This window comes from Tenebrio molitor, chromosome 5, assembly GCF_963966145.1.
Source record: "Tenebrio molitor chromosome 5, icTenMoli1.1, whole genome shotgun sequence".
Lineage (NCBI taxonomy): Eukaryota > Metazoa > Arthropoda > Insecta > Coleoptera > Tenebrionidae > Tenebrio > Tenebrio molitor.
Genome location: NC_091050.1, coordinates 20244528 through 20259946, shown reverse-complemented (window position 1 = coordinate 20259946; position 15419 = coordinate 20244528). Strand labels below are relative to the sequence as shown.

Below are 15419 nucleotides of genomic sequence, written 5' to 3'. Positions count from 1 at the left end.
AAATTAGATTGACGTTTCGTTTTTATCAAAATCCTGTTCAAGTTGGATTGAACATCAGTGGTACAAATCGCACACATTTGGCATTAGCTTTCATATGAGTTGTCATAGTAACAGGTCAGGTCATTTGGACCACTGATGTTCATTCCAACGTGAACAGATATTATACCGGGTGATTTTAAATGAATATGACTTTTTTTCATAGGTTGGTAATACATATTATTGTTGGTTATTCTGCTTTTTAATGTGATATTTGACATAAACATAGGCGTCCTCGCCTATTTGACACAATTTATTAATACATAAAATGTCGAAATGACGTACGTACGCCAATGTGTTGAAGGTATCAAGTTTGCCAAAATAATTTATGAAAAATGTTCCCAACTTAAGAAAAAAAGTCACAATCATTTAAAATCACCAGGTATAATGCATTCATTTTTGTAATGACGAACTAACTGGGACTTTTTTTTTGTTAGATTTTTTTACAAAATAAATGAAAATTAGACAGTTGGCAATGATTTAAATTGTCAAAAATTAAGATAACTTTATATTAATAACATAATTACATAACATTTTTGTTTTATAGTACAAAAATTTCCAATAATATTGCGGAATCTGGAAAAGTGCCCCGAATGCTTGCAGCGTTTCCACGTTGAATGACAAGGGAAATCCTCTCGAAAAGGAATTTCTTTGATTTTGAATCGCCTGATTCCGCGATAAGTCGGTTTCCGATGACATTAATGAAATCCATGGCCATGGCTTCTTTGTCAAAAAAAATTTTTTTAATAAAAATTAAAAAAATTATTGTCACTGCCAAAATGAATGAATTTCCAAAACCGAGTAAAGCATCAATAAGCAAGCAGACGAACCAGCACATTTTAAAAGCTTTCAACAAAATATAAGAAATTAATTACTCATTGAGATAATGGAAACGCAAGTACGAAGAGTACACAATTGTAGAAGCAGTGGCGGATGTTTTTTCGGTAAATTCTAATCTAAAATAAAACTTTCCGTAAGTGCTGTACAGGCTTCAGTCCCAGAAGTATGTACAAAATTTCAAATGAAGGACAGGACAAGGCTTATGGGAAACTTTAGCATTCATGACTTAAGGCCCATACAGAATGGCGTTCACGTTACGTCGATGTTAAAACGTTAATGTTAACGTTAGGTCTAGAAATTCAAAATTACATGTATTTCATTGTTGATGAAAACTAATGTTGCATGATATTGCATGTTATTGTTCTAGAAATGTTCTGGATTCTTAACGTTACATTCTAACATTAGCCAACGGAAATAGTTTATAAAAAGTACTGAAATAGGTACTATTCCGAACACGGAATCTTGGCCATAATTGACATTTAACTGACAAATAAATATGTGTGAACTGGCCTTTATTGAATATAACTCAACTTTTGATTCGATAATGCCATTTTCCTGCTTTTTTGACATAGATAAGACAAACTTCAAAGTGATTTTTAATAATTGACATTTATAGTGAAATTTTTTTAATAAACAATTGTCAGTGTCAAAATGAAGTAAAAAACCAACTGTACCACCCTAAAATTTGGACATATGGACCAGCTGTATAACAATTTGACACCAAATCATGGTTAAGGTCACAGACAATTAAACTATAGTTTAATTGTCTGTGGTTAAGGTTGTGTTCACTTCACTTCCCGTACATTTCTTCCGTGAATTCATTTTCAAAACAAATTTAATGAGAAATCAGGAGGAACCTTTTCGAATTTGAAATAAACTCTCGCTCGTTAGGGCGCAGGCTCAGTTACATAAAAAAATGTTGACACTCAATGTGACCAATCGTATTATCATGAAAATCACAGTTTGGCTCATACCAACAAGACAACGTTTTGACAATTGTTTATTAAAAAAATTCAACTATACTATGGCGGACAAAAATTTTTCAACGATCAAATTTTGGCATATCAAAAAATGTCAATGTAAGCTGCCCTTTACTGTTATTATGACGTTTATAAATTAAGTCGAAAAATTGACAGTTTGAAGTCTCTCAAGTTTATAATAATAATTTAGTGATACAATGCCAGCCGTATCTGAATTTACTAAAGCCAAAATAGTAACCCTTCACCAGAGGGGTATGTTGTATGGGCAAATTTCGACGAATTTTGGGTTATCGAAGGGCACTATCCATGCCATTATGCGGAAGTGGGAACACACTGGGACGGTGGTTCGGCGTCCAGGTTCTGGAAGAAGGTGGGTGTTTTCCGTGGAACAGAACGCGGCACCCCCGAACTATCATCGAAATCTGTGCCTGTCCATGAGGAATAGATTGCTCTTGGTTGTACAACAAAATGGGGCAATGATCAAATATTGACTTCTTCAGTTTTAGTTGTAAAGTTTTTTTATTTTAAACTTTTAATTTTATGTTTAATAAATACATGTTATAATTTGTTAGTATTGTGGATTGATCTGTACTTTGAATTTTTTGATATTTGCGTACCAAAATACAACCTGTTGGGTCTTTCTGTCTTGACGTAAATACAACTAAATTTGGTTTCATCTATGATGAAGACATTCCTGATTTTGTGTTGCTGCTAAACCTCTAAGAACTAGATAGGTACGTATCTACATTCTACACCACTCGATAGCCTAGGGGCTGCAGCGACTTTCGCAATTTCGACGGCAAAGACGAAACGATTAAGATTCATCCACGTTCACCATTCGTGAGCCGACATAGGCACACCAAAATTTTTGTGTTAATCTATGATTGACTAATCTGTCACTGGTGACATGACAAAAAAGGCAAAAATAAAAAATAAGGTTAGTTGACCATAAAGCCAGTTTTACATTTATATGCCAAAGGAATAACAAGTCGTTCAAAATTTTTTGTCCGCCATAGTACCTATTAATGACACTAATGGTTGGTTTACATAATTTTTTTTAGAAATGTCTAAAAAATGGCCAAGATTCCGTGTCCGGAATAGTACATGTAATTAGATCTAACGTTAACATTAACGTTTTAACATCGACGTAATTATTGTTAATTTGGTGAAGATTCCGATTCGAACTTAGAAAACAGCGACGATGACGAGGATGAGTAGCAAAATGCAAAATTATTTCACTGTTACATTCAACTGCCTTTTCGTATTTGTTTAGTGCAACTTTGCTTTTTTTTCAAAATAATTAAACAAATTTAATTTCACAAAGCTTTGATTCGGACCAGTTTTAACAGAACAAATGACGTGACCCATAAGCCCATAACCTAACTTTTTAAAAGCCCATATTCGCGGTAAAATGATGTGTTCACAAGACAAAAGTTACAAAATTTAGTAACTTTAGTTCGTCATTACAAAAATGAATCTACTTTAGGAGATTTAAATCATACATAACCTCACAAAAAATAAAGCATCAAAAGTTGTATTTCAACTTTCAGCCGAGTATTGGAGAAAATCAGCGAAGTGGCTGACCTCTGGTGGTAATTTTTGAACTAACGAAATAGGGAAAACAAATGTTTACGTATTGGCCGTGATACATTTCAATCGCCCAAAAATAGCGAAATTCGTTTGTTTTTCCTAATAAATTGTGCATGAAGTGATGACGAGTACCTCAAAGTGTTATTGTTCCGTGCCGCAGTCTGATACAGTGTGATATTTAGTGAGCAAAGACATTTCTTTGCACTATTTCCATGATGTTATTTCCCAATGAAAAACTCTAAAAAATACCAAGCAGGAAGTTTTAAAAATCGGAAAACCTATTAAAGAGCTTCTAGAAATAAGTGAGAATAGAGTCAATTGCTTTATTGGCCCCTAAGAGTTGGGTATCAATCCCTAATAATAAACTGTTTAAAACCCCTTGCAGCAGGTCAAGATGTTGCGATTTTTTGCAAGCAGACTCAGGGACTCAGGCTAAATTCAGAGATATTTTTATTGGGGGTTACAAAACACTTTATACCAACCGATTTTATACCTTTGGGCAAGTTTGTGAAGCTTTGATGATTATAGCTTTTTACACAACAGCAAAAGGTGTCAAGTGAGACAATTGAAACTCACAGCCATTCCGTCTCACAATTTACCAGTGGGTACTCACAATAAAACCGTAAAATGTGGACAAACTACTAATAGGTAACGCTTCTTAGGTACTATAATAACAAATTTTATTGACCGAACTAGTGTTGTTTTTTTGTAGTTCGTGAAGGTTGTTAAATTTTGGTGTAAAAGAAGCAGAAAATGATCTGGGTGACGTTGCTGATGCTGATAAATTTTCCCCAACTGTTGATGTTAATGAAGAAACAGCACAACAGACAAACATAAATGTTGGAGAGCAGGTTCAGAAAGTTGCAATGACAAAGGTCTTGGTAGACAAATCAACGCAAACTGATGATCTTGGTGGTTCTTATAACTTGCAATTTGTTTTAAACCATTTATTATAATGTAAAATGTCAAAAATTGTTACCGGCAAATTAAATCCAAATACAAATGAAATCAGCTGTTCTTTGTTTTCCCTATTTCGTTCAATTTGCAGCGCCATCTCGCTGTTGCTGATTTTCTCCAATTAATTATCCCACGGCCTCCTTGATTTATAAGAGACTCGTCTCTTATGAATCTAGGAGGCCGTGAATTATCCATTCGCTTGACATCCGCACTGTCAGGTTGACAAGCTGTTGGTAATATTTAAAATCCCTATTATGCTAATTTGGTAATTTACGTACAATAATGTTGCCACATTGGAGAAGTTATATGACTAAACTCCATCCATTTTCAATATACACTACTAAATCTAGTGATTTTAGTAACTTTTGTGGTGTAATAGGATACAACTTTTTTCTACTGTAAATGCAATGTCACAGATAATAATTCAGATTATGTGTATTTTGAAGAGGTTATAATGTACGATTATTGTCATTTTTGACAAATCTCTAATCGAGTCCCGCAATCAAGCAAAGTAAACTAGTTTTGAATATTTTACTTAAAATATGGTATCTACAGATTAATATTAAATACCGGCATTGAAACCAGCAAGTAGGTGTACCTTAATAAACATAAACAGATTTTAACGAAAAGATTTCAGAGCAGGACACAAAGTGGAAGCATGGTACATTCAAAATGAATAGTGCTCAGGAGCAAACCCTCTCAAGTCAAGCCTGAAGGCCGGCGGTCTTGTAATTAAAAAAAGCGCACAACGGCGCAAATATTTCTTCACTATTCCATCGTGCGTCGTTTCCATTCTGTGCCTGTGCCCCCGATCCAGAAATGACTCCGTATTTTTCCTTCAGATATCTGTAGGAGATTGAAGCTAACATTTTAAATAGATCAATTTAAATTAAAAGTGGAATTATCAACTTACGGCAAAAATTTCCCCAACCATTCGGTAAACTGGCATCCTCCCCAAATTTGGACTATTTACTTCCCAAATGTTTTTAAAACACCGGTGAACACTTTGTTTTATCTCTAAAGTGATGCATTTTCTCTTTATAACACTGCCTGTGGCCTCCACGATATCGCTACTTAATCGTATTTTTTTCAATAATTATAATCTGACAGTGTCAAATTTTTTGATAAATTAAAAACGCCCGCTTTGAATATTCAATATTAGAAAAAATAAAACACTTTCATTGCAATACAAAAAAAGAAAATTCCCTAACAGTAATGTATATTGAAAATGGATGGAGTTTATATGAGTAATTTATCTATTGCTGATGTTCATTCAACAATTATTTCTCTTGCCGCGTCCGATTCAGAATCAGAATTGGAGTTCTATTCTGAGGAAGATTTAGATGCAATACCTTAAATAGCGTTAAATAAAATAATTTGAAACACCAGTTTATAACCCAACTTCTTTCTATATCTGACAGTAGTAATTTATTTATCACTAGATTTAATGTACTATACCCACTCACCGCCATTTTGAGAGCCAAATTTGGGACCAGCTGGAGCCCGCAAAATAGTTCATAAAAATTCGCTAGATGGCAGTGTCTGTTTCGGGGACTGTCACTGTTGAACTTTGTATGTTAAATTTTAAAGTTTCAAATATTAGACAATTTTGATTTTTGCTAAAAATGAAAAAGTGTGTGCTTTGTGGCAATATAAAATCTATAAATATGGATATATCCTTATTCAAAACTCATAAATGACAGTCCCTCGTACATACAGCGCCATCTAGTAGTAACTTTTGAAGCTCACACCTGGGGTGCTTTTTTGACACGCTTATTTATTAGAGAAGTATAGGGAAGTGGGCGTACCAGTTCTTATGTACAGAGTGATCAACAAGAAACCAAATCAACAGTGCTACCTCATCTTTTATTTTATCGAAACGTACGTCGTATACTAATCAGACACTTTTATATAATTGCTGTGCACTCGTTTTGTTGGTTGCCTACCTCTCAAAAATCTATTATTAATTGCCTTTATAAATTGTTTGTAATTCATGAATAATGGATTTAAAAGGAAGTTATTATTAATTATTATTTATTACTGATTAAGGAAAAAACACAGTTACATAAAATTCCTTCATAAGGCACGTAATCTTTGGTTACAAAATTTTAAGTCAATATTTTTCAGAATTCTTTGTTTTGTTGTTTTCTGTAAGAAAAGTGCTAAAGTTATTATTCTCACATTTTTGGTTAATTGAAAACTTACTCGTATCTTTTCTAGCAGTTTAATTAAAACATTTAAATTATTCCAAGGTCAAAAAATAAGTTTTCACAAAAACTGCTCCAAATGTTCTCCATTGTGGTCCAGAAAGAGTCAAACTCGCCTCTCATATTTTCCAAAAACACTTATGAAGCTGTCAGGTGAAATGGACTGCCAAAATTCATTTATGGTGAAAATTTCTTTAAGGTAATGTGTGGGTTTTATTTCTTGCAACACACAAGGGAAACAAATTAATAGCCTCCTTCAAAATGTTTGCAATAAGTGCATTAACTCAATTTAATTTGCAGTCTTAAACGCCTTATGGAAGTTGAGGGATGTTCCTTGATAATTTGTCGAACATTTTGCACCATTTCTAAAATTTGAACTAAGGACTGACCTGACTTCTTCTTAATGATGGATTATGATTCACTAAAATACTAAAATTAGGCATTATAATTTTAAGACATTGATAAACTTGTTAATAACCAATACCATCAGGTTCAGACATTTGGCTTGAAATTCTTCAGTGTAAGGGGGTACAAAGTAAGGCCAGTCTTCACTTTCTTGTTTCACCCTCTTTCAAAAATAATCTAATAAAAATGCCTTGTCTTTAATGGTAAAACCCATTTTACAACTTATTCTGGGATAATTATTGCTTACAATTCCAATAAACGTCTGTAAATATTGCCGAAATCGAAGATTTGTTTTTTAGGTTAAATCACTTAAATTGTCAACAACAACAACCTTGAATTTTGAAATGTGACATTTAAACGAAACATCTCCGTACCAGTGGCGTCGCGTTTGGCAATAAAGCTGATAATTTACTTACTCTTACAAATGTAAAATGTTGCTCTTATTTATCTTATAAATTGTTTCCCTTATCTTATAATAATAATAAAATGCACAATTATAATTCCAACGTCTAAAATTCATGAGGTATGATTTATTATAAACTAGCGTTTGAGACCACAAATTGTCTACGGCCATGCTTTGAACGCTTATTTGCGTATGATTCTGCTACGACGTGACCGATAATTTGCAACGCTTGCTCTGATTTGGATTCTTGTTGATCACTCTGTATATCTGACAGTAGTAATTTATTTATCACTAGATTTAATGTACTAGAGATATTTTCATATTTCATGGCGGAAACAAAGGACTGAGAAATGTCACAAATTTGTTTTGTCAGTGTCAAATTTCTTAGACGTTCGTGATTTCGACAGAAATGTAGCAAATTGGCAATAAGAAAGTTATTCATCGTCGAACTAGAGAAATAATTTGTAATACGTTTGATTATATGAGAATAACTTTTCCTTTTGAAGCACTGACAAAAATTGGTTTCCTTAGAATTTGTTTTTTCAATCTATTTAGCGAAAATTTAAATTTACCTAGACATTCCTTTTTACGGCGTTTATGAGAAATTTGACACTGACAATACATTTTTGTGACATTTCTCAATCTTTTGTTTCCGCCACCAAATATGAAAATACCTCTATACCCACTCACCGCCATTTTGAGAGCCAAATTTGGGACCAGCTGGAGCCCGCAAAATAGTTCATAAAAATTCGCTAGATGGCAGTGTCTGTTTCGGGGACCCATAGATGTATTAAATTAGATACAGCCATGCGTTGTGGTAGTTCGTCAAGACGTGAAACCTATGTCTCTCACTCTCAACCGCATAAGGATTTCATAAGCGCCATCCTTTAGAGAGGTACCGTTGGCAAGCACCAATCAAAGCACGCTAGAAATCTAGTTTGACGGTTCTTGGGTTATTGTCTTACTGTCAAATTTTGCAAGAAAATCACAAATAATTTAAACAGAAAAATTTAACATCTTAATTCTCATGGGTCAATCACTGAAAAGTTGAAGTTGAAGTTATCAAGAAAGATACTTATTAATTTGTAGGTAATTTTCATTTACAGGATGCTAACCTCAACTTTTATTTGCTTTTAGCTTTGTGTGACTTATTTATATTGCCACTATTCTAATTTTATAAATTTATAGGAAGCAAGTGTGTTACTTTGTCACAACCTACAATCTTCCATTGATTATTATCGTGCAGCAATGGATTTGCAAGCTGATAAAAGATGAAACGAATGAAACTCATTAACATTGCATCGATGAGGAAAAACTAAAATTTGGTGAAATTTTGAAGTTGGAAAAGAGTTTTTAATGAAATTAAAAAACGCCAACACTAACAACAAGACATTTATTTGAAAATATTTATTGAACAATTATTCATTTCTAAATAAGATTAATTTAACGCATTTTTGCCTAATTCTATCAGTATTTTTGAGCTCTGTTTTTTTTCTGCATTCATAATGTATACGTATATTTAAATAAATTGTTGATATTAATTTAATCAATTGTATACGATGATTATCCATTAAAGATTGATTCTTGATATGGTTTATCATCATTTCATCACTAAATAAATCTGGTAAGTTTCGCATAGCTTGTAGTGTTAATAATTCCTTCAGATGCTTTTTTGTTATTAATTTAGCGTTATCTGTAATTCTGATGGCACGTTCTAATTGTAAACAAAGCAAAATAACATCCTTACTAGGTAATATTAGCTTGCCTCGATTTTTGAATTTAATTAATTGGGAATTACATTCACTGGTTGTTAACTTAGAGCAGCAAATTTGACAAAGAATTTTCGGTTTTACTTTTTTAATGACGAAACCTGATATGTAAACTACTACATCTTCAATAAACTGAGAGAGAGCCAATTGAGAAAAAAAGATACCGTCATTTTCTAAATTTAATTTCAATTCAAATTCTGAAAGGTCATCCTCGAGAATTGTATCAGTTGTTTTCGATTTTGTACCGCTAGAAACGTGTAATATGCTGGCAGCATCTAATATACTGCAATTACCATATTTTGAACCACTAATTTCGTGTTTTACAATTAGCCTTTTATAGGCGGCTTTAAATTGAAGGCAGGATGGGTTGTTGTTGAATCCAGAGCGACTTCTTACTGCACTAAAAAATGTTTCCAGGTGGTCTTGACTTAACTTGAAGCTTAAAATATATTCAAATTTATAGTGCGATTTTAAATCCTTATATAAATTCAGCAAGTTATTGCAATTAATTATGAATCCTAAAAACCCTGTCTTTCTATTACTTTCAATTAATAATGTACCAGTTTTAGTCTTTAAATTTTTGACATAGTTCACATACGTCTGGATTTTTTCATGTAGAAATTCATAATTTGAATCATTAATGGCTTGAGAAAATTCGCCCTTGGAATATTTGTTTTTGCAGTTTAAAATATCAAACAAATTATTAAATATTAAACAAAAGTTTGCAGTTGCTTCGCAGTCTTCAAATCCTTTTGCTACTCTTTTACAAAAGCATAGGCTACTCGCAACACTTGTGCTCATGGTCTGTGCAGCTAGGAACACTTTCATTATCTCATTGTGATAATTAACATGCCTCTTTGTCAATTTATTTGCTGCTCTTAAACCCTCAGTTTGTTGTAGGTCAACTAATTGCTTTATATATTTCCACTCAATTGGAAAATTATTTAAATCGTACAATACTTCCTTGTCACAAAAAGCATTTCTGCACAATTTAAGCATATGGCATGCGTCATAGAATGTATAGACAGGCTTATTTGTAACTGGATGTGGAAAATACGGTTTGAAATTTTCGAAACTGTAATTAGCACCCAATACTTTACACATCGATATATTAACCGATGCTCCATCGAAGGTGATAGAATGACATTTTGCACCGGTATCTTGTAATCGTGTTAAAGAACGATTTATTATATCAGCTCTTTCCTGCGCTCTCAGACTTTTAATCAGAAAATAACCCACTGGTACTTTCCAATTTTCATTAAGAGCGACTACCATTATCACTAAGGCATTTGTGGCTTCTGTAGTGTTAATACAATCGGGGTCATTTTCAATCCCCACTTCAACGTACCCATGAAATTTGTCGCCACTGTATTCCACTTTTTGTCTAATTGCCATCTCATCAAGCACCAAATTAACCACAATTGTTTTTGAATGATTGCAGTTAGCAACTCTCAGTTTAATAGCCTCAAAAGCTTCTTCAGTAAACCCTGGGTCACCATTTACTGATGAATACCATTTATTTATGGTAACAGGATGAGGTAAAAGGTTATTAAAGGTGGATCTCACATAGTTATAAGCTCTAGGAGAATAAAAATTGAGAGTTAGAGCAAATGCCCTGAGTTCTGGTGTAAATTTAGCATTTTTTGAAGCCAATTGTCTCTTCAAAATGTTTTTCATGGCGTCAGGTACCGAGTCCTAAAGTAAACATATCAATTTAAAAAATACCGTTAAAAAATGTTAATAATCAATTTGTACCATTACAGTTTCTTGTCTTTCTTCAGCTAATAATTTTTTTTCAACCAGTTGATCCAACAAATTATCTAAATTATTTATTTTTGTGATTAATTTGGTGTTTTCAGTTTTTAATTTTTTTATTAGTTGTTTTTGTTCATCAACATATGTCGTTATCATATTTATGTGACGCTTTGCTTTACGAGGACTATTAAAATGGTGTGGTTGTAAATCACCAATGTACCTAGCATCTGCTTGCACACTTAATTGGGGTAAAATACTAGGAGGATCGTTTTCTACAAATGAAAAAAGGTAGGTAATAAAATTGCATAAATTTCCAACGTCGTTATCATTACCAGGGATATGGAAGTTTGGGAGATTATCTGGCATTTTATTTAAAGTTAACTTTTGTGACGGCACAGATTCTTTCAAAAGGATTTTCTGAGGTAATCGGGTTTGATCGTAATCAGTTATTTGAAAATGTTGGGAACAAATTACTGTATCTTTTACTTTTTTAAATTTTTCCTCGATTTTACAAACTTTTATCCACGTACTCCTTAATGATTCATCTTTTGGAAAACTGGAAAGGGTTTTATAAGCAGGTAAATCTAATTTAAGCATACACACAGGTAGGTACATACCGATGGAAGGATATTTCTTCGCTCGTGAAAGGATTGTAAGGAGTGGAACAAACAATACAGGATCTCATTGTAGTATAGTAGGACCTAATTTATTGTTTAAAAAACAATTCTTTAATATTAAATACTCGTTTTTATAGCTATTCGTTTTAAATTTAAATATTTGACAATTTAAATTGACAGCGTCGACTAAAATCGTGCGCATGCGTGTCTGTTTAATCAGCACCGATTCGTATACGACATTATGGCTAATGTGATAAAAAAAGATGAAAAATGCATTTAATTAAATATAGAAAGAAGTGGAGAGATGTACAATTTTCTTTGATATGTTTTTTAATAACGGATATACGTTTACCAGGTATTGCTACATCTAATTTAATACATCTATGCGGGGACCATGACCAACTTCATTAAACTATGTTATGGCCATTCCAATTCCATTAAAATGGGCTTCGTATGAAGTATGTCATGGATAGTGATGAAGTGGTGTCATCTGTTTGTTAGACATCAAGGTAAAATTGCCGTCAAATTTGAAATTTTGTCAATCAAAAAGCTCTGAAAATGCTCATTAAATGCATTATTTGTGGCATTTCTGAAAAACCTTTATTTGAATTTCCCAGCGACAGTGGAGTTAGAGCTAAATGGTTTGAGGTTCTTCGGGAAATTTGTGGTACTAGAAAAGAAATTCGTTAACATAGTTTAATGAAGTTGGTCATGTGATGGAAATGAAGTGGCGATATCTAGTGAAATTTAGAATAACCACACATTTAAAAAGTTAAATATCAGGTTATGTTATATGCCATTTCATTGTCAAAAACTGTCAGTTTATACTTTTATGACGACGAAAACGTATAAACTGACAGTTTTTGACAATGAAATGGCATATAACATAACCTGATATTTAACTTTTTAAATGTGTGGTTATTCTAAATTTCACTAGATATCGCCACTTCATCTCCATCATCGACTTGTCATTTGGTTTACTTTTTTTCGACATTTGGGATGGCCATAACATAGTTTAATGAAGTTGGTCATGCACGTTTCATGGACTACTTTGCGGGAACAAATTTTTGCTAAATTGAGACGGCCATATAGAAGCGAAGCGAATATGAATGAAGTTGGTCATGTTTTTGACACGCTTATTTATTAGAGAAGTATAGGGAAGTGGGCGTACCAGTTCTTATGTATATCGTGTGTACACTCAAAAGAAAAGTCGAAATTTGGATAAAAAATGACACTGACAGTGCGGATGTCAGGTGAACGGATAATACATTGCGAATAATAAATTTTCAAAAATTGTGACACCTGGCAGCACGGACACTCGAAATAATTAAAGGGGATTAAAATGAAGGAATGCGCTTATAAATCGTGAAAGCCCCAGACCAACTCTAAAACTTAGTGCCCCTTTTCTTTTAACAAAGCTATCGATTGATAAACCAAAGACACTGATTTGACGCAAAAACGTGGTTCGTACGATTTTATAAATTTAACAAACTAGAACCAGGCTGTCTTACGCTCCTTCGCTAGCTTACAAATATTAAACGGGTGATACACGGGGATGATCCAGATAATTGTGGATTTCATAAAGCATGGTGATGGTGGAAACATCACCAACCCTACGTGCGACCCATTTTTTTGTGTCTTGTTATTTTTGTTAAAATACATTTCGCGCGAAACAGAAATACAGTGTGATCAACAATGACTGAGTTTGTTGGCAATGAAACAATTGAAAAATATTGGTGTTTTTCTGTTTCGTAATTGGCACTGACCGGATGTTTTACTGCTCGTCAAATGTTAGATGGCCGCTGAGATTCGGATGGGCAATGGTAACGGTAGGAGTGGGGACGTCACTTGTTCGACCGTCGCAGCAGTGGAAACACTGGTACACTCCAAACCATGGGACCATGGCTTTTAAAAGCACAGTGAAACATATTTATCGCGGAATCAGGCGATTCAAAATCAAAGAAATTCCTTTTCGAGAGGATTTCCCTTGCCATTCAACGTGGAAACGCTGCAAGCATTCGGGGCACTTTTCCAGATTCCGCAATATTATCGGACATTTTTGTATTTAATATAAAACAAAAATGTTATGTAATTATGTTATTAATATTTTAAATTTAAACGATTAATATGACATTATGAATTAGGTATATGGAATAATGTCTTTGATTTCGTAATACATAACAGTTTATTAAAATAATGAATAATTCTTTGTGCCTCATCTTACCGTATTCGAATTCTGGGAAATTATTTTCGGCATTATGTAAAAGTGGCTGAAGCTCTGCGAATAACGAACATCTGTTTGTAATTGTAATTTAAGCGAACGGTCCAATCGACTCGTCCACCGACAAAATAGGACAGGTACTTCAATAAAATTTACAGTGCTTTATGATTTTGAAATTTAAGGAGACGTAATTATCAAAATGTACAACGTGTGTTAACAATAAGAGCAACTTTATGGGTGTCATTTTCTAAAAAGGAGAAATGTAAAAATTACAATGCTGTCGAAAATTTTGTGGGAAAGGTACCTATTTATTATTATTTAGGTAATAAAAATTGCAGATCACAAATACGTTGAAGACTCCCAATACGTCAGTAGATTACAGCTACAGGATTAAAATCTCGTCGACAACGCGGAGTTAGAACAAGTCGATTTCTGTATCTGAGTGTACTTTTCAGAATTATACCCCACTTTACCGCTTCACCTTGTCGCATCTCGGTTCCACATCTTGCATCGCACTCCCTCTTCTGCGCATCCTTAGCGGCCATCTAAGATTTGACGAGCAGTAACTTGACACGACCAATGTTGCCAATTTGGGGGTTTTTACCCGAAGACGGGGGCATTTTCAATGAATGGGGGTATTAGTGAGGGTTTTTTAATTTTTAGGGTAAAACAGGGGCTTTTCGCTTTCGAAGCGAAAAACTTATATCATTTAGATGGGGACGGGCGGAAATAAATGCGGAACGGTTTTTTTATGATGGTCAAGGACACGTTGTAGCATCTCACCATCTCGGTCTCAGCATCTGGCTAACTACTAACTAGTTCCTAAACCGACTACCCGGGCCCGGACCAGGACAACCTAATACGACAATAGTGGAGTTCGAGTTATTTATGATGCAATTTATAGAGGCGGCTCTACGTCTACAGTTTTATTCGCCGAATTCCGGTAAAACTGCACCACAGGAGATCATGAAAAATATTTGATTTGTAATTTTAACAGTGACAACCCATCGAGAAATTATTTATCGAGTTGACGCATATACGCAACATTTGTACCAGCAATTATTATAGTAAAGAATAACGTTGAATGTAATACTAATCATATATGTATTTAGGGCCTTGTTTGTTATACGTGTGTATCGATTTCATAATAATTTAATTAAATTTGACATTTCATTTTGATATAAATTTTTTCGCTGAAAAACTCCTACTGCAGTAGAGTGTTTTTTCACTATAAAATCAATTTGATTGGTCCAGATTTAAAAAACCCCGCAATTTAATTAGTTCAAAATTTTCGAGTTGGATTGTCAAGTCGAATACAATTAATTCGTGGTCTATTTTTTTCTGCAAAATTTGTTATTTAAGACATTCGTAGATTTTGCTTTTGGAAAATTACACTCGGCTTCTTCGTCGACTCGTGTAATTTTCGTTGCAAAAGCTATTCATGTCTTAAATGACAAATTTTGTTGGAAAAAACTACATCGGGTATTTTCGGGTATTTTCGTATTAGAGAGAGGGAAATGTCATAACGTGCATCTGGCAACACTGGACACGACATTAAAAAAAAAATTAGGTTATGTCGGGTATGTTTATCCTAATGCAAAAATGACCCCTTGATGGTAAACGTCAAATTCGCCTGTCA

General features: G+C 33.6%; 1 protein-coding gene and 1 long non-coding RNA gene across 5 annotated transcripts in view; one reads left to right on the top strand and one right to left on the bottom strand.

The window, feature by feature from the left end:
• Positions 1–15419, bottom strand: part of LOC138131346 (uncharacterized) — an 82699-nt gene that overhangs the window by 66976 nt on the left and 304 nt on the right. The gene's annotated exons all lie outside the window — the stretch shown is intronic.
• Positions 238–9056, top strand: LOC138131356 (uncharacterized). 2 transcript variants are annotated; one of them, XR_011159785.1, is made up of 2 exons: positions 238–4094; positions 4159–9056. It is a non-coding gene; the product is annotated as an uncharacterized lncRNA (long non-coding RNA). The 2 variants fall into 2 exon arrangements; XR_011159786.1 differs by having other exon boundaries at positions 238–4108.